At 39.9% G+C, this 21376-nt stretch overlaps 1 pseudogene; it reads right to left on the reverse strand.

Annotated features, from left to right (window-relative positions):
- Positions 1–746: 746 nt before the first annotated feature.
- LOC101605635 lies at positions 747–1157 on the reverse strand (annotated as a pseudogene).
- Positions 1158–21376: the final 20219 nt, after the last annotated feature.

Here is a 21376-nt window from a genome sequence, read left to right on the forward strand (position 1 = left end):
CCATCTCTCCAGCCCCACATTCTACATTTTATTTACATTTTAAGACTATCATCTCAAAATCACATATCCATATACCTATTTTCTGTTCATTGGCTTCACTTAAAACTTAAACATATGGTTTATTAAAGAAAGACTGTAAACAAACATTTATCATGTCTGTTACATGTACCAAACAGGAACATCTTTTAACAGAAATGCATCATGTCCTCTCCCCACAACATCTTTTTTATTATAAATACAGGTATCAAAACAATCCTGAGCCTATTTTTGATACTACTAGTAGCCCGCACCCAAACTGCTTCAAAAATTAACATAATTTGTGACAATATTCATGGTACCTGTTACTTCAAACAATTTCAACTGCAGCTCCCTAAGCAAGATGGAAAAAGTTGCCTTTTTTTTTTCCTTCTTGAAATTTTCCTTTTCAGAAACACAAGATTCCACTGCCATCTGACACCTCTTCCCATGCTTTGTTTCATCTTGTAAACCTGAATTAGGTATTTCTAATACCCCAGGCTCATGTTTAAATGGCAGTGCCTTAACAAGAGGAAGAAAAATTGTGCTTCATTTTTCCTTCCTGTTATCTGAAAAATTAATGGTTATACATATATTAACTATATTCTTACAAATGTCCAGGTCATGTTTACCAGATGGAATTGTTTTACTTATTTTTTGTGATATTTAATCAAGACATTAGCATGAGTAGAAAGTTGTTGATTTAAGACAGGTGGCTGGATCCACTAAAATTAATTGTTGTATGTTTGTGGAAGCTTTATATTTTCTTTGGACATCATTAGACATCTTAGCTCTTCAAGTACAACTTTAATCTATGTGAATTTTGCCATTTTGCTAACACCAGTATGTTCCATGCACCACCAATCTACTGGAATTATTTATTCCATTCATATTAATTTGGTTACAAATCTAACTGATGGAGGAGCTTCTTTGTATTTCTGTCCTCATCCTAGTTTCAGTCCATATATTCTGTTTTCATAGTTTGTCCTTGGTGGCACAATAATCATGCCTGTCCACCTCATAAGTGTCATGGCTTCATCATCTTCCAGGCCCTAACTAACCATACCATCACCCACTCCTTTTTATCCTTCTTCCAACAAGCAAAAATTATGAGGAACTTTAACTCCTGTGGAGACCGCCATCTTGTCCAGCAGCCCCACGTATTTCTTTTCTTATTTAAAATAACTTCTTGGCCTATAGATTGTAATCACAGTACTTGAGAGGCTGAGGTGGGAAGATCATCAGTTCAAGGCTAGCCTAGGCAATAGTAAAACCCTGCCTCAAAAACGAAAAACCCCAAATTTTCTTTTGAATGTAATTTTGAATTTTGCATTGGTAATTTCACAGCTTTTGCTTTAAAGAGAGGGTCCCCCAAAATGGTTTAAGCTTCAGGCATGATAAAATTCTTGATTTCCCCTCACTAGCAATCTTGCTGAATGCACACTGAAGAACTGAACAAAGCACATGGATGAAGTTTCCTTCCAAGAGCAGTGCTAAGAAAAAGAAGGTAGATTTTTCTGGGTATGGGGGCCCATATTTATAATCCCAGCATTTGGAATGTGAAGGCAACAGGATCAGGAATTCACAGTCATCCTTGGCTACATAGCAAGTTTGAGGCCAGCCTACACTATATACGACCTGGTCCCAATACTGCCCCCACCAATAAGAGATTCAACAGGTTATTATATAATATGTGATTCCATGCAATTAACAGTCTGTAAAAGACAATCCTATAGGGGCAGAAAAATAAATCAGTAGTAACATGTTAGTAAGGACTGGACATGGCAACTTCTGGGCAATGATAGAAATAATCTGTATTTTTATTATAGTGGCAGCTAAAGTATTATGTAAATGGATCTTAATCTTGATTTCAAAGTTAATTCAGTTCAAACCTTTGTAAGTTCTGAATAATTGCATGCCAACAGCTGAGAAGTTTGAAAATGAAAACATGATATGCTCTGTAATTAATGTTATAAAGTTGAAACAGAAATAGAATTTCTGGGGGTCAGATCTGCTGAATGATTCTGACACAAGCTGTTTGAAGCTAGCATTTGAGAAGCATTCAAGAGTTAATTTTACTAAAGGTGGTTTATCTATGCTAAGCATTTGGCTAGCCTGTCACGTTGATGGATTTTTGCTCTCCCCAATTTTTACTGCCTATGTAAAACATAAAACAGATTTTCCGACCTAGACTGAGAGTGACACAGATTAAGGGGGACAGGAGTAGTTAATTGAGAGACACTTTGATGGGTGTAGCCACTCTGGGTGGGGAGGATAGCATCTAATCAGAGAATATGAAATGAGTGTCACCGGCACATGATTTGCCCATACAATTGAGCTAGGCGTGGTGGCACATGCCTTTAATCCCAGCACCCAGGAGTCAGAGGTAGGAGGATTGCTGTAAATTTGAGGCCACTCTGAGAATACATACTGAATTCTAGGTAAGCCCAGGCTAGAACAAGACCCTACCTCAAAAAAAGTTCACAATTAATAAAAAAGTATATTTGGATAAAAATAGAATTGCAACCTAAAGTGAATATAAACAGATAAGCTGGAAGAGGAGGAGGAATGGTTAAAAGGATACTTGTGACATGTAAACAGAAGGAACAAATATATAGAGGGCAGGGAACAGAGGAAGGAAGGGAGGGGTAAGAGGGATAGAAATCAAAAAAAAACACTATATTTGAAAATGCCACAAGTTTAGCAATGCTGAGACTATCAACAAAAGACAATGGTCAGTTATTAACTTGAATTGTATGAAACAGGGCTAAATCAAAAGCTCTGCAGGGAAGCAAATGAATGAAGGACTTTAACAATGTTTATACACCATAGTGAGCATGGATAACAGCATTTATGTACCCTCTCCTGAGGGTCCTTGGGGGAAGGTGGCAGGAAGAGGGTACATGAGAGGATAACCCGAGGGGAATATGACCAATATGCAGTAAAATTCATAATTAAAAAATAAAATAGGGGGCTGGAGGGATGGCTTAGCGGTTAAGCGCTTGCCTGTGAAGCCTAAGGACCCCGGTTCGAGGCTCGGTTCCCCAGGACCCACATTAGCCAGATGCACAAGGGGGCGCATGTGTCTGGAGTTCGTTTGCAGTGGCTGGAAGCCCTGGCACGCCATTTCTCAATCATTTTCTCTGTCTCTTTCTCTCTCTCTGTCACTCTCAAATCTGCTTCTCTTTTCCAGATAGATGCAGATCCTAAGAAGAGAGCTGCCCCAACATACCTCAAAAGGGGCCCAACTGAAACTAAGGACAACTGGCGAAATAAGCAAGGGTGATGTTTTCCTGTGAACCGGTTACCAGCACAAAGGGGAAGGAGATCAACGCAGAGAAAAATCAACTCCTACCAAATCAGAGAGCCAAAGCCTCAGAGGCCCCCAACACCTCAGCACTGAAGCAGACCAAAAATGAACCCAACATGGCTCAGGGAAATCTTGCAGAAGAGGGGGCGGAAAGAATGTCAGAGTTACATGCTGGGTCATGATTTGCAGAGACATTTATCATACTAATAACTGGGGGCTAACTCCACAATGCACGACCCATTTTCATTAACAAGGAGGGTCTAATGGGAGGGGGTAGATCACAGATGAGCCTAAATAATGGTACCAAACTGCCTGTATTCACTGAAATGAAAACTAATAAATTAAATTAAAAAAAATTAATAAAAAATGAACAAAAAATATTAAAAAAATAAAATAAATAAATAAATAAATAAAATAGGGCTGGAGATGATGGTTTAGAGGTTAAGACACTTGCTTGTGAAGCCTAACGACCCAGGTTCAATTCTCCAGCTCCCACATAAGCCAGATGTACATGATCGTACACACATCTGGAGTTCATTTTCAGTGGCTAGAGGCCCTGGTGCACCCATTCTCTCCCTCTCTCTCTCTCTCTCTAACAAATAAAAAAAATAAAAACTTCTAGATGTTCCGGTTAAGATGGCGGCGTAGGTACCATGCCAAAGAAGCCTGGGGGGAAAAAAGACCAAAAAACCTCAGCAAAATACACACTTTTACTAAAAAGTGAGGTGTATAGGAAACTGAAGCGGCAGCGGAGAAGTAGGAGAGATCCAGAGCATCCACAGCCCGCACAGGCTGGCAAAAGCGGCCCCGGCAGCTCCGCCAACCGCGGCGGTGGCGGGGCGCACCAGAAAGCCGCCAGACTCGGCTCCAGGCACAGGAAAAGCCACGTGCGGGAGCTTCCACTCACACCGCGCTCTCCGCAACTCAGGAAACATGAAGGGAGAGTGGCAGTGAGCAGCGGAGGAGCAGACCGCGAGGTAGAAAAACACGTGGAACAGTGAGAGAACCAGAGCAGCTGCGGCTCCCTCCCCTCCCCCACCGCCTGAGCCCAGCTCCAGTGAACAGAGCAGCGTCCCGGGACCCGGCCACGCCAACTTGAGCTGACAGCGGGACCCAAGCAGGAGCAGAGTTCAGCAGCAACATCAGCGGCTCCAGAACCAGTACCAGTGGTCCCAGCAGCAGCAGACCCAGGAGCGGCAACAAGGCATACCCAGAAGCAGCAGCATTTCCAGCAGTGGGGGTGCTGATCTGCAGGGCCACAGTTGCCAGGCGGGGCTTGCCCTGTTGCGCCCCTCCCGCCAGCAGGAAGAACGACAACAACAGGATTCTTCTCAAGCACACTTTATTGGGAGCTCCAAACTGAAAGAGAGAAGGACCCCAACCCTACGGAGCGCCAAGCTTATATACTTGTGGTCATGTGATTGTACAGTGTCATCTGATTGGCTTAAGTCTCATCAGATGATTTTGCATCACCCAATCGGGATAGGTGAGCAGCCATTTTGGAATAACATCATGTGCTCATGCGCAGACAATTAGGATACAAAAGCAGTAAACAAGCTGACATAGCAAAGCCTGACGAAGCCAGCATGGCTTCCCACAGTTCCCCCTTATAAAAAGTGTTTTGAACCTCAGGATACCCGATCAAGGACCAACCCTCATGATGGCCAGTCTGATCGAGGGTAGAGCCCAAGACCAAAAACTTGCTTAAGCACCTTCCCGTGTGCAATGGGAAAAATCCCTTCGGGGTGCAAAGGCTGCTCATGCAGGGATGTAAGCCTTCCAAGGTGCAATGACAACAAGGTCACTTGGTGTACAAAGGCCTTACAAAAGACAGGGTGAAACTAACCATTTCGCAGGCTAGCCAGCCATACTTGTGGAGATGCTCCTTGATCCAAAGCCATAAGTGCCTGAACAATCTTTATGTTATCCTGCTGACGTCGTCTGATTCGACAGATAAGCCAGAGACAGAACACCATACCACACAGAAGGGCTGCTCCAAACATAGCCACCACCACCCATTCCTTAAAGAAAGAAAATGCAGAAGATAACCAAGAAGTAAAATCTCCTAAGGAGATTGGCTCCAGATGAGTTCCATTCAGCTGTACGATCTGGAACAATAACTTCCGAGATAGCTGCTCTCCTTCAAGCGTCCAGTTTCCTGCCAAAAATTCAGCTAGCTTGCGACTCTGATTAAAAGAAGCAGTAAAATTAAATTGCAAAGGAGTAATACACAAATGTTGATACTGGGAAACACATCCAAGTTGCATTATTTTATATAATTCCTCTACTTGATTCTGCACCAGATCTACTCTTTGATTAACTAGATGAATACCAGCAAGAAGGTGCTTATTAATTGCTTCTTGTGTTTCTAATGCTGCAGAAGTCTTTTCTACAATGTTATTAACAACTTCCACAGTTTGAGCCTGAGATGTCATGGCAAGAGCAGCAGTAGTTGCTGCTGCAGCTGAAATGACGATGACGGAAATGATTGCTGCAGTAATACCAAAATCTCTTTTATGACGAATAAGTCCTACTAAAGGAAAGGTAGTTGGATCCGCCTCTACTGGAATGGGGACAAAAGTAGGTAATTTTACCATTTAAAGCCAGATTGACACTGGCATTCCAGCACTCTGCAAGCCAACATGTGATATTTCTACAATCTATCAAAGGGATGTTAATGCTAACATTTGCTGTCAGAAAAAAGAATGGAGCTTGTACACAAATTGAGGCTGGATTAAAGCTACTATTAATCCATTGGTGATTTTTAGTTATATCCTTAATATAAATTTTATCATTCGTATTGATTTGAACTGCTGAAACATTCCATAATGCATGTTTAGTTCCCAATAATCCTGCTAAAGCTGACACATCTGCTATTGCACCTGCCTCATTGGACAGAAGCCATTGATACCAGGGCCAACCAGCACTATTACTAAGAGTATCATTTCCTTTACTTTTAAATTGGTAACGCCTTAATGGAGGGGTCATTTGAAATCCCTGCAAGATCTGTTTCTGGATTTTATCTGAACTCTGACATGGAGTAAAAATCGGAGGAAATGCATAATTAGGTTCACACCAGGGCGCACCTTTTACATTACTAGCATTTATCTTAAGATTTGGCTGTCTAGAAGGGACGGTCACTTCACTCTGTATCAATAATGTGGTAATATTAACATTTGTAACATTACCTCCCTCTCCTGACCCATTTTGTTTTCCCTTAGTTATCTGAGTTAAAGCTGCAAGTATTATACTCATATCAACTTTAGACTTTTCTAAAGGGTCCTGCCAAGCACTAAGATTTTGTTTTTGTAATACAATACATGGGGGAGCTAGGTTCTTATTACCCTGGAAAAAACACAAAGTGCCATTCAGTTGAAAAGAAGTTTGATTATAAATTGTTGGTGTTTGCATAGGATCCCTGATGCAAGGCATTTCCCCTTGGCAAGATGTAGAAAATAGAGTAGGTAAGACACTAGAATATGAATGAACTGGCATAGGGACAGGCCATGTTCTGGCCACAGCCCAAAATTGCATCTTAATTCCCTTTATCATCATCGGCAGGAACAGGCTCAGGATCATCAGTAGTAATACAGAGGTTATCATTCCTTGTTGTCTCATGACGCACGATTCGAGTCAACCGCTCTGGCACCCAGATAGGATCAGCTTGGCCCTGTGGAAAAACACAAACAGCTCCCCTGGATCTGGCTATAACTGGATCCGGGCCTTTCCAGACATTTTCAAGTACATCCTTCCATTTTGCATCTTCGTAACAAGAAGGGGATTGGGTCATATGGCGATCAGCTGCTGTTAGACCCGCAGCATCAATCGTCAGAAAATTCAAAGTAAAAAGCACTAGAGATAATTTATTCTTGGGGGTGTGGCCTTGGCCTATTCCCCCTTTTTGTTTTTGTAAGCATTCTTTGATAGAACGATGGGCTCGTTCAACAATGCCTTGCCCTTGTGGATTATAAGGAAGGCCAGTGGTATGAACTACTCCCATAGCATCACAAAAGTAGCGAAAACTTTTAGCAGTATAAGCAGGTCCGTTATCCGTCTTCAACACCCGGGGCTTACCCCAAGCTGCCCAGGCCTCCAGACAGTGAGTAATAACATGGTGAGTACGTTCACCAGCAAGGGGAGAAGCATGAACAATTCCTGAATAAGTATCAATAGACACATGTATATATTGCAATTTGCCAAAAGATGAGATATGAGTAACATCCATTTGCCAAATTTCTCCCGAACGTAGTCCTCGGGGATTAATACCAACGTGAGGAGAATGCAAGAAAGGGACGCAAGCAGGACAGTTAACTACAATGTCACGTGCCATGGCCCGAGAGATATGAAATTTTTTGAGCAACACTGCAGAGGAGACATGATACAAGTTATGAAAATCATGAGCCTTAGACAAGGTATCAGAAGAGAGTAGAAAAAAGGCTCTTGTGGCTTTGTCAGCAATATCATTGGCAACAGCCATGGGACCAGAAAGCATAGAATGAGCTCTAATATGTTGAATAAAAAATGGGTTAGTTCAAGACCAAATTAAACGTTGCAGCTTGGATAAATGTACAGCAACAGGACTAGTATCCTTAATAAGACCTGCTACTTCTAAATTCTTAATGGCATTAACTACATATTGGGAATCAGAAATTAGATTAAAGGATTCACTGAAAAGTGCAAATACATGACACACAATTTGACATTCTACTAGTTGAGGAGTATTTGGTTCAAATTGTACAGTAACAGGTTGTTTTCCCTGAATGACATAAGCTCCAAGGCCCGTCTTAGAGCCATCAGTATAGATATCTAAAGCACCAACAATAGGTGATTGCGAGGTAATCTTTGGGAATACAATAGGATGTAACGAAACAAAATGTAATAACGGATCTCTGGGCAAATGATTATCTAATCTTCCAGAGAAAGAACACATAAGTATAGCCCAATTATCAGTAGTAGCAGCTAAAATACGTACCAGTTCAGAATTATAAAGGGTAATCAAAGTATCAGGTGCCACACCGAAATGCATCAAGGATGACTTTATACCTTGAAGAGCAAGGGTGGCCACCATAGTAGGATAATGCTCTATACATTTTTTAGGAGAAGAATGAGAATGTATCCAAAGCAAAGGACCATGTTGCCATAAGACCCCTGTAGGAGTTTCTGGCGTAGCAAGAATGCACAATACAATGGGTTGTCCAGGGGTTAGTCTGCATAACTGTGCAGACTGTAATGCTTGCTCTACTTTAAATATAGCTACTCGTGCAGCTGGAGTTAAAGTTCTAAATGAGGAGATATGTGAATCACCTTCTAATATTTGAAATAGGGGTCTCAGTTCATGAGTAGGAATCTTTAGATATGGTCTAATATAATTTATATCTCCTAATAACTTTTGAAAATCATTTAATGTCCGCAATGTATCTGTTCTAATTTGTAATTTTTGAGGTCTAATAATATGTGTAGTAATAGTTGCTCCCAGGAACTTACCTACCTCTCCTTCCTGTACTTTTTCACTAGCTATATGTAAACCATAGGCTTCAAGATCCTTTTTGAGAGATAGAAATGCTTTTGACAGAATGTCCTTCACGGGAGCCACCAAGAGGATATCATCCATATAGTGGCAAATTCTCAATTTCGGGAATCGTTTTCTAGTAGGTGCTATTGCTAGGCTGACATAATGTTGGCAGATAGTAGGACTGTTGGCCATCCCTTGTGGGAGAACTCTCCATTGAAACCGTTGATCAGGTTCCTCATGATTGATAGCTGGTAGAGTAAAGGCGAATCTTTTACAATCTTCCAAAGCCAAAGGAATAGAGAAGAAACAGTCTTTTATGTCAATAATAATAAGAGGCCAGCCATCTGGTAAACTAGATAACAAAGGAAGACCTCGCTGAATCGGTCCCATGAGATGCATTTGTGCATTCACAGCTCGGAGATCATGAAGTAGACGCCATTTTCCAGACTTCTTTTTAATAACAAAGATAGGAGTATTCCAAGAAGATTGAGAGGTTTCTAAGTGACCTAATGACAATTGTTCTTGTATTAATTCTTTTGCTGCTAGGAGTTTTTCTAAGGAAAGGGGCCACTGAGGTACCCAGACTGGTTCAGCCATTTTCCAAGGAATGGGAATCGCATCCTCAGTGGCCCCTAGGAAAAACCCAATCCTCGTGTGCCTGGATTACTAGAAGCTACAAGAGGATCCACCTGCCCCTGTAATTTTTTACCTAATCCTCTACCTGGTATATGACCCATCATTTTCATAATAGATTGACTCTGAGGAGAATACTCATTAGTTAATTTGAAATTCATTTGTGCCAAAATATCTCTGCCCCATAAAGTAATAGGAATATCTACTATATAAGGAATAACTTTACCTTTTTGTCCCTCAGAGGTAGACCATGCAAGTTCCCGAGAACTAATAGCTGGAGTGTGAGCATACCCCAAACCTTGTAAAGTTTGTGAAGATGATTGTTTAGGCCAGTTCTTGGGCCAATACTTACTTGCAATAATACTTCGGTCAGCTCCTGTATCCAGCAATCCCTGAAAATGTATTCCTTCAATAGTAAGCTGTAGAATTGGTCTCTCATCTAATTCCATGGATAAATATGTCAAATCGACTCCTGTAGAGCCAAGTCCTTTGTTCCCTCTAGTTTTCTCACCAGAAGGGAATTGTTTATGGAGGCTAGGAATAACCAATAACTGAGCTATCCTATCCCCAGGTGAAATGGCAATAATTCCTTTCAGGGATGAACAAAGCACTTTTACGGTGCCTGTATAGTCAGAATCTATAACTCCTGGAGTAATAGTCAATCCTCTCAATGCTGAGGAAGATCTACCAAGCAGTAAACCTACAGTATTAGGGGGTAATGGACCTTGAAAATCTGACTCCACAGGTTGCACTCCCATTTGTGGTGTTAATATGAGTTTGGTGGTGGCACAGATGTCCAATCCTGCGGAACCTGGAGTTGCTCGTCTGATTGTGCTGGAGGGCGGAGAGATGGATTCTGAAGTGCCCCATATATTTGAGGGCCCTGAGGTCGGGGGCCCCTGACCCCGTTTTTTGTATTAGCTGTTGACTGGTTAATTGGTTGTTTATGGTTAATTGGTCGTCCATTAATATCTTTAATAGAGCGACACTCATTTGCCCAATGCTTTCCCTTTTTACACTTAGGGCATAAGCCAGGCAATCGCACCTGACCCTGCACTCTAACATTAGTTTGTGGGCATTGTTTTCTAAAATGTCCAGTCTTCCCACATTTGAAACATGAAGAAGTTCCTCTGTGCCCCCTAGTGGCAGCCAAGACTGCTGCAGCAAGCCCTGCATTAGATAGTGGACCGCCAACTTCTCTACAGGCTTTCATCCAAGCCTGAAGTCCTTTCCCCTTCCAGGGTGTAATTGCCCGTCTACAATCTTTAGTGCATTGCTCATAAATTAATTGTTCCACAAGTGGCATGGCTTGATCAGCATCACCAAAAATACGACCAGCGGCTTCCATCATGAGAGCTACAAAATCTGAAAATGGTTCAGTAGCTCCCTGAATAATTTTAGTAAGGTTGCCTGATACTTCCCCTCTATTTGGCAATGCCCTCCAGGCTCTGAGAGCAATGACATTTATTTGCTGATAAACTTGAAGAGGATAGGCAATCTGATTATTAGCCCATTGCCCTTGTCCCATAACCATATCAAAATTCCATACTGGCTGATTATTTGCTGCATTTATTCTGGCTTGACTTTGAGCAGCATCAGTATATAGAGATTTCCAGTCTAAAGATTGTCCTAGGCTTAAACAAGCCTTTGATACTCCAAAGCCATCGTAAAAGAAGCATTTATCCCATAAGTTCTAGTAGCTTCTGCAAGATCCTTGAGCTCCTTATATCCTATAGCTTCATGATATCTAGCATTAGTATTAGGGTTTTCAAAAACTGGATAAGCACTAGCCAACTTTTCCAAGTGTCTGGTTTTATCAAACTACATCCGGACGAAGGACATGCCCTGAACGGAAGTCGGCCATCTTGTTGTTTACACTTTTTACTCGCAGAGGCATAAGCTGGAGGAGGAGTAAAGACGCCATCTTGTCTGGGTCTAGAACATTCCCGACCACACTCGGTCTCTACTTCCTCAAAATCCTGTTCTTCCTCTGGAGTTAATTCTTCTCCCTCAGATTCACTAGAACTTTCTATATATAAATTTGCAAGTTCCGTTAAATCTGGATATAGCTTCGGACCTGAATGTGGCCCTTTCTTTTGTGATTCACTTTTATTCTGTGCACTTTTATTCTGTTCTATCTGAAACCTAGTTTCTCTTTTTATTTTAACCTTTTTTTGTTTTCCCCTTTTACTTTCTTCAGACTCTGACATGCTATCTTGATGATGTGCTAATATGTGTTGGCCTTCCCTGATCACTTCTTCACAACGTTTGTCCTCCAAACAGGATCGCACCAAGCGCCATAAGGGCTGTGTACCTGCACACAACTTTCGCGTTTCTGACTCACGGTCGATGTCTCTGCCTAACTTATCCCAGCAGGTCAAATTTAAACTCCCAGTCAGCTCAAACCAAGGCGCTATCATATCCACTTCTTCCAAAAACCCTTTAAGAGTTTTATCTGAAATCTTAAGTTTACGTTGTTTTAATACTTCCTGAAGTGGCTCCAAAAATGTGGAGTGGTGTTGTCCCATTTTGTAACCTTATATACGTTACTTATAGATCAGTTACAGGCAAAAACTTATCATATAGCACCAGGGGAACTTACTGGTATCGCCGCTCCGTGTGTTGAGTTCTGAATCCTCCCTTGGAAGTATCCTCAGGGGTCCTCTCAACTTGCCGTTTGCTGACAATTCCCGGGTTTTGGCACCACTTGTTGTGCCCCTCCCGCCAGCAGGAAGAACGACAACAACAGGATTCTTCTCAAGCACACTTTATTGGGAGCTCCAAACTGAAAGAGAGAAGGACCCCGACCCTACGGAGCGCCAAGCTTATATACTTGTGGTCATGTGATTGTACAGTGTCGTCTGATTGGCTTAAGTCTCATCAGATGATTTTGCATCACCCAATCGGGATAGGTGAGCAGCCATTTTGGAATAACATCATGTGCTCATGCGCAGACAATTAGGATACAAAAGCAGTAAACAAGCTGACATAGCAAAGCCTGATGAAGCTAGCATGGCTTCCCACATTGCCCCACAGGAAAAGCCAGTGCCCAGCTCCAGAAATCAGAACAGCAGCCCGACGACCCAGACAGCAACTTGACTGAGACCAAACTCATCCAAGGTAACTGGGTTTGCACCAGGGAAGGGTCTCACTTGGTCACAAGCTGACTGAGATTCCTCAACAGACCAGAAATCCTAACCTCTGTGTTGATAGAGGATCTGGTTGTTATAATAACTACTCTTGCATACATACTTGGGGCTGTTTTTGACTGAATGGGTACAGTGTTTAGTTAACTTTTAGAATCTACCTGTGTTTTATTCCACTCAGCCTACTTGAATACTCCCATAGCAGGGAAACTCAACCCCTAGGAGCACATTTGTAGATACTCTCAGAGTCTTAAGAGCCACATCTAACAACTTAAGCTCCTACCCTGAAAATACATAACATCAAATCAATTGATACAGCTAAGAATACCCAGCTAGCTAGAAAATCCAAGCATTAACTTAATCCAAGATGCAAAAATATATACATTATAACACAAGAAACACTAAAAAGCAAGATGATATAAATCCACCTAAAAATATTAATGCATCAGAAATGACCTCCAGTGAGAACAAGTTAGAGGAAATGCCTGGAAAAGATTTCAAAAGAATGATTGTAAATATGTTCAAAGATGTCAGAGAACAAATCAAAGGAGTCAAAGAGGAACTTAAAGAGGAAATCAAAGGAATCAAAGAAGATGCAGGAAACCAATTTCATGAAATAAAGAAGGCAATACAAGACATAAATAAGGAAATAGAAATAATAAAGAAAAACCAGTCAGAATTACTAGCAATGAAGAACACAGTTAATGAAATTAAAAACTCTGTAGAAAATCTCACCAGTAGAATGGATGAAGGAGAGGACAGAATATCTAAGCTAGAAGACCAGGTGGCAGATCTAATACAGGCCAACAAAGAGAAAGACAAACTTATAGAAAAGTATGAGTGGGAATTTCAAGATATTCGGGACACTATGAAAAGATCAAATATTAGAATTCAGGACATAGTAGAAGGAGAAGAATTTCATTCAAAAGGGATAGTACGTGTCTTCAACAAAATCATAGAAGAAAATTTCTCCCAAATTGGGAAAGAGGTGCCAATACAGATACAGGAAGCCTTTAGAACCCCAGCCAGACAAAACCTGGAAAGAACCTCTCCTCGCCATATTATAATCAAACTTCCAAACACACACGCCAAAGAAAAAATATTGAAAGCAGTTAGAGAGAAAAATCACGTTACCTACAAAAGTAAGCCCATCAGGATTACAGCAGATTATTCAACACAAACTTTTAAAGCCAGAAGGGCTTGGGGTGATATGTTCCAAGTTCTGAAAGATAACAACTGTCAACCAAGGTTACTTTATCCTGCAAAGTTATCCATTCAAATAGACAGAGAAATAAGGACATTCCAAGACAAAAGCAGGTTAAAGGAGTATTTGAAGACAAAACCAGCTCTACAGAAAATACTTGATAGAATCCTCCATGCTGAAGAAAAGGAAAAGCACACATATAAGGAACCTAGAAAAAACAAGCAATACTCAAATACTGGTTAACAGAAGAGAGCACAGGTAGAACCAGAACCACAAAAAAAAAAAAAAATGGCAAACATAAATACACACCTTTCAATAATATCTCTCAATATCAACGGCCTCAATGCCCCAACGAAAAGACATAGATTCACAAACTGGGTTAAAAAGCAAGATCCTACAATTTGTTGTTGCCAAGAAACTCACCTTTCTACAAAGGATAGACATTATCTTAGGGTGAAAGGTTGGAAGATGGTGTTTCAAGCAAATGGGCCTAGTAAACAAGCAGGGGTTGCTATCCTAATATAGGACAGGGTAGACTTTAGTCCAACATTAGAAAAGAAAGATAAGGAAGGTCACTTTATATTGATTAAGGGCACACTCCAACAGGAGGACATTACAATCCTAAACATATATGCACCTAACATGGGGGCTCCCAAATTCATCAAACAAACACTATTAGAACTAAGGTCACAGATAACACCAAACACAGTGGTGGTGGGTGACTTTAAGACCCCACTCTCATCAATTGACAGGTCATCCTGGGAAAAAATAAACAGTGAGGCAACTGGACTAAATGAGGTCATAGAAGGAATGGACTTAACAGATATATACAGGACATTTCATCCAAAGGCTGCAGAATATACATTCTTTTCAGCAGCACATGGAACATTCTCTAAAATAGACCATATATTAGGACACAAAGCAAATCTTAACAAATTCAGGAAAATTGAAATAATTCCTTGCATTCTATCTGACCACAATGGAATTAAACTACAAATCAGTAGCAAGAAAGGCTATAGAGCATATACAACATCATGGACACTAAACAATACACTACTAAATGATGAATGGGTCAATGAAGAAATCAAGAAGGAATTCAAAAAAATTATAGAGTCAAATGATAATGAGAACACAACATACCAAAATCTCTGGGACACAATGAAGGCAGTTCTAAGAGGTAAATTTATAGCCTTAAGTGCCTATATTAAGAAATTAGAAAGGTCACAAGTAAACCACCTAATGCTTCACCTTAAAGCCTTGGAAAAAGAAGAACAAGGCAAACCAAAAATCAGTAGACGGGAAGAAATAATAAAGATTAGGGCAGAAATTAATGAAATAGAAACAAAAAAGAACAATCCAAAGAATTAATGAAACAAATAGTTGGTTCTTTGAAAGGATAAACAAGATTGATAAACCCTTAGCAAATCTGACCAAAAGAAAGAGAGAAGAGACACAAATTAATAAAATCAGAGATGAACAAGGTAGCATCACAACAGATTCCAGAGAAATTCAAAAAATCATAGGGACATACTATAAAAGCATTTACTCCGCAAAGTATGAAAATCTGAAAGAAATGGATGATTTCGTTGATCTATATGACCTACCTAAATTAAATCAAAATGAGATTAATCACTTACATAGACCTATAACAAACATGGAGATCTGAACACTTATCAATAATCTCCCAACTAACAAAAGCCCAGGCCCAGATGGATCCACTGCTGAATTTTACCAGACTTTTAAGGCAGAGGTAATACCCTTGCTTCTTAAGCTTTTCCAGGAAATAGAAAAAGACGGAATTCTACCAAACTCCTTCTATGAGGCCAGCATCACCCTGATACCAAAACCAGGCAAAGATAGAACAAAAAAAGAAAATTACAGACCAATCTCCCTCATGAACATAGATGCAAAAATTCTCAACAAAATATTGGCAAACAGAATACAAGAGTATATCAAAAAGATCATTCACCCTGACCAAGTAGGCTTTATCCCAGAGATGCAGGGATGGTTCAACATACACATATCTATAAATGTAATACATTACATAAATGGGTTGAAGGACAAAAATCACATAATCATCTCATTAGACGCAGAGAAAACATTTGACAAAATCCAACATCCCTTCATGATAAAAGTCCTACAGAAACTGGGAATAGAAGGAACATATCTCAATATAATAAAGGCTATTTATGACAAGCCTACAGCCAACATATTACTAAATGGGGAAAAACTGGAAGCTTTCCCACTAAAATCATGAACAAGACAAGGGTGTCCACTGTCCCCACTTTTATTTAATATAGTTTTGGAAGTCTTAGCCATAGCAATAAGGCAAGAGACACACATAAAAGGGATACAAATTGGAAAGGAAGAGATCATTATTTGCAGATGACATGATTCTATACATAAAGGACTCTAAAGACTCTACTAGCAAACTGTTAGAGCTGATCAAAACCTACACCAATGTAGCAGGATACAAAATAAATACACAGAAATCAGTAGCCTTCATATATGCTAACAACAAACACACAGAGGATGAAATCAGAGAATCACTCCCGTTCACAATTGCATCAAAAAAAAAAAAGTACCTTGGAATAAACCTAACCAAGGAAGTAAAAAATCTCTACAATGAGAACTTTAAAACACTCAAGTGAGAAATTGCAGAAGACACTAGAAAGTGGAGAAACATCCCTTTTTCCTGGATTGGAAGAATCAATATTGTGAAAATGGCAATCTTACCCAAAGCAATCTACACATTTAATGCAATCTCTATCAAAATTCCAATGGCTTTCTTCATGGAAATAGAAAAAACAATCCAAAAATTCATTTGGAATCACAAAAAACCTCGAATATCTAAAATAATACTGAGCAACAAAAATGAGGCTGGTGGTATCACCATACCTGATTTTAACCTACACTACAGAACCATAGTAACAAAAACAGCATGGTACTGGCACAAAAACAGACATGTAGATCAGTGGAACAGAATAGAGGACCCAGATGTAAGCCCAAGTAGATATAGCCACCTGATATTTGATAAAAATGCCAAAAATACTCATTGGAGAAGAGAGAGCCTCTTCAGCAAATGGTGTTTTGAAAACTGGATATATATATGCAGAAGGATGAAAATAGATTCTTCTCTCCCACCATGCACAAGGATTAAGTCCAAATGGATTAAAGACCTTAACATCAGACCTGAAACTCTGAAACTGCTAGAGGAAAAAGTAGGGGAAACCCTTCAACATATTGGTCTTGGCAAAAACTTTCTGAATACAACCCCAATTGCTCAGGCAATAAAACCACAGATTAATCACTGGGACTTCATGAAATTACAAAGATTTTGCACTGCAAAGGACACAGTAAAAAAAGCAAAGATGCAACCTACAGAATGGGAAAAAATCTTTGCCAGCTATATATCTGATAGAGGATTAATATCTAGGATATACAAAATAACTCAAAAAGTTAAATAATAAGGAATCAAACAAGCCAATCAAAATATGGGCTATGGAGCTAAATAGAGAGTTCTCAAAGGAAGAAATACGAATGGCATATAAGCATCTAAAAAAAATGTTCTACGTCACTAGTCATCAGGGAAATGCAGATTAAAACTACATTGAGATTCCATCTCACTCCTGTCAGATTGGCCACCATCATGAAAACAAATGATCATAAATGTTGGCAGGGATGTGGAAAAAAAGGAACCCTTCTACACTGCTGGTGGGAATGCAATCTGGTCCAGCCATTGTGGAAAACATTGTGGAGGTTCCTAAAACAGCTAAAGATTGATCTACCATATGACCCAGCTATAGCACTCCTAGGCATATATCCATAGGACTCATCTCATTTCCTTAGAAGTACATGCTCAACCATGTTTATTGCTGCTCAATTTATAATAGCTGGGAAATGGAACCAGCCTAGATGTCCCTCAACAGATGAGTGGATAATGAAGATGTGGCACATTTATACAATGGAGTTCTACTCAGCGGTAAAGAAAAATGAAGTTATGAAATTTGCAGAAAAATGGATGGACCTGGAAAGGATTATACTAAGTGAGGTAACCCAGGCCCAGAAAGCCAAGCACTACATGTTCTCTCTCATATGTGGATCCTAGCTACAGATGACTGGGCTTCTGCATGAGAATGACAAACTTAGTAGCAGAGGCCAGTAGGTAAAAAGGAGACATAAAGCGTAGAGAAAGGAAGGGAGGAGGATACTTAATTGGTTGATATTGTATATATGTAATTACAATGATTGTAATGGGGAGGTAATATTATGGAGTATGGAATTTCAAATAGGAAAGTGTGGGGGTGGGGAGGGAGGGAATTACCATGGGATATATTTTATAATCATGGAAAATGTTAATAAAAATTTAAAAAAACTTCTAAAAATAAAAATAAATAAAAGTTTTTTAAATATTTATTTATTTCAGAGAGAGAGAAGGTTTGGGAGCATGGGCATATCAGGGCCTCTAGCCACTACAAATGAACTTCAGACACATATGCATAAAAGTTTATGTGTATACATACACATATATGTAATATATATAATATCTATAGAAGGAGGAGTGTTACCCAGCTGTTTAGACCAGGAATGGAGGAAGATAGAGACCCAAATCTGCTGCTCACATCTGCGGGAGAATATTTTCATCTGTCTCATTGATGCTTCTGTCAGGAACTCAGTCCCAAGGAAACACTGGAAAAGGTTGTAGCCTGCACCTCAGTGAGGCAGCACTGCAGCTTCTCCAGGACTGCCTTCCTTTCCTAGTGCCCCCTATTGGTGAAATATAACAAGAAACAAGGCAAAGAGAATATACTATGTGAAGACTGGTTTTCTTAGAGAAAAAATAAAACAGTAACAAAGAAAGTTGTAGATTTAGAGCTGTTTAATAATTGCTGAAAGAATGCTAACATATGATGCCAAAGTCAAATTCCCCTTCAGTGCAGTATGTATATTAGCATCACACACACACACACACACACACACACACACACACACACACACACACACGCCAGCATACACTTCTTAGGTGATTTAGCTCTCCAAAGGCTTCATCGTCAGAATGTGGCAGAAACACAGATGTAAAAAGATATTTGGATGGTGACTGACTCATATTTCATGTTTCCCAAAGTTAGTGTGCATAGTGGGAATCCAGAAGAGAGTGAAGTGGCTACAAAACTGTCTCTGCCACGGAGAAAATGACTAGATCTTTTGACTGGCTGGGTCAGATTGCTATTGTATACTCACCTGCCTGTGATGGGACACCTGGTCCAGCAACTTGAACAGTGGGAGTTCTGAGTCTGCAAAGAATTTCTTGCTGATTCTCAGTTCATGCTGGAGTCATTCAACTTATTTCTGGCATCTTGGCAGTCCTAAGTGCCTTGATCTTTCTAGTAATTCCACATAGTAACATTGTGACAAAAATGGATCTGCTAAATAAGAAAGCTAAGGAGATTAAGAAGTTTTTAGATCCAGACATGTATTCTTTGTTAGAAAATTTGACAAGTGATATGAGATGCAAAAATTTCAAGAAACTGACTAAAGCTATATGCAAACGTGAAGATAAGTCTTACTCTATGTTTGATGAATATTTTCAAGAATGGAAAAAAAAATGAGTGAAGAACTTAGTAACATTACTGTATGTGACAAGATTGTGGCCACACAGAGAGAACATTCTTCTCTCCGAAAGATGTAGCAGTAGAAAGCTCCTTGTTTTCATGAAAAAGAAGAATGCGTGGTTCTTCCCAGAATTTCTGGTGTAAATAAAACTGCTACTCTGAGAAGTGGAGTCTTATTCTAACAATATCTGTTTGGATTTTAAAAGTCAAAGTTGCAATGAATGCACAAAGACTTGTAGGTAGTACGAATTTGTGTCTGAACTATACATTTAGGGATGGTCTTTCTTTTTACTATTGGATTTTTATTGTTTTTGAGGGTTTTGTTTTTTGACAGCCACACATGATTGTAATAACATATGTTTGTGACCGGGCGTGGGGGTGCATACCTTTAATCCCAGCACTTGGGTATCAGACTAGGAGGCTCACCATGAGTTACAGACCAATCCAAGACTACATAGTAAATTCCAGGTCAGCCTGGGCTAGAGGGAGACAGTACCTCAAAAAACCAATATATATCCAAATGAAAAAGAAGTCTGGAACTAGAGAAATGGTTAAGGTGCTTGCCTGTGAAGCCAAATGACCCAGGTTTGATTTCCCCAGAACCTATGTAAGCCAGATGCACATGGTGGTACACACATCTGGAGTTTGTTTGCAGTGGCTCGAGGCTCTGTCACACCCATTCATTCTTTCTCTCTCTCTAATAAACATATAATTAAAATATAAAAAAAATAAAGTCTGGAAAGGTATAACTAAGACCATTGGTCATCTTTCTATTTTCCTACATTAAACATGAATTATTTATATAATTAAAAGTATTGGGGGGGCCGGAGAGATGGCTCAGTGGTTATGTTGTTTGCCTACAAAGCCAAAAGATCCTCTTTCAATTCTCCAGGACCCATGTAAGCCAGATGCCCAAGGGGGCACATGCATCTAGAGTTCGTTTGCAGTGGCTGGAGGCCTTGGCATGCCCTTTCTCTCTCTCTCTCTCTCCCTCCCACTCTTTCTCTCTCAAATGAAAATAAAATAAATAAAAACATAATATTTAAAAAAGTATTTTGGGGGGCTGAAGAAAACTAGCATTAGATACTATATTTAGAGAGCTGAGGATGTAGCAAAGTTGAAATAAGACTTGGTTCCAGGGCTGGAGAGATGGCTTAGTAGTTACGGAATTTGCCTACAAAACCAAAGGACCAACGTTTGATTTCCCCTTGAAAGCACATAAGGCAGATGTACAAGGTGGCACATTCATCTGGAGATTGTTTGCAGCAGCTGGAGGTGCTAGAATGTCCATTCTCTCTCTCTTTCTCAAATAAATAAATAAACAAACAAACAAACAAACAAATAAAAAACTTGGATTCAGGGCTAGAGAGATGGTTTAGCATAAGTCCTTGCCTGTGAAGCCTAAGGACCCTCATTAAAGGCTCAATTCTCCAGAACCCACATAATCCAGATGCACAAGGTGACACATGCATCTGGAGTTCGTTAGCAGTGGCTGGAAGCCCTGGTGTGCCCATTCTCTCTCTCTCCCTTTTTCTCTGTCTGTCACCCTGAAACAAATAAATAAAGTAAAAATAAACAAACAAACAAAAAAAAAAAAACTTGGATTCAATCCCCCAACCCTTCACTAACCATACAGAGCAGAAATTGGGTGTAGTAGCTAGCACTGGGGAGGTGGAGACAGGAAGATCAGAAGTTCAAGGTCATATTCTTTGGTGCCATAACAAGTTTGAGCCAGCCTGGGATACAATAGAATGGAATGATTTCTGAAAGCAAGGAAGATTTTACAACTTTCATGTTGATATTAATATTGCTGCTTTATTGCTGTACTAATTATAATTGTGTCATGGTTCTGTTGTGGGAGTTTTGAGTAAACATGGAGTTTTGCAATAGTTTTATTTCTCATCATTTTTTTCTTTTTTTGGTTATTAGTTAGTTTTGTATTCA

The sequence above is a fragment of the Jaculus jaculus genome, chromosome X (genome assembly GCF_020740685.1).
Source record: "Jaculus jaculus isolate mJacJac1 chromosome X, mJacJac1.mat.Y.cur, whole genome shotgun sequence".
In the NCBI taxonomy this organism is placed as follows: Eukaryota; Metazoa; Chordata; class Mammalia; order Rodentia; family Dipodidae; genus Jaculus; species Jaculus jaculus.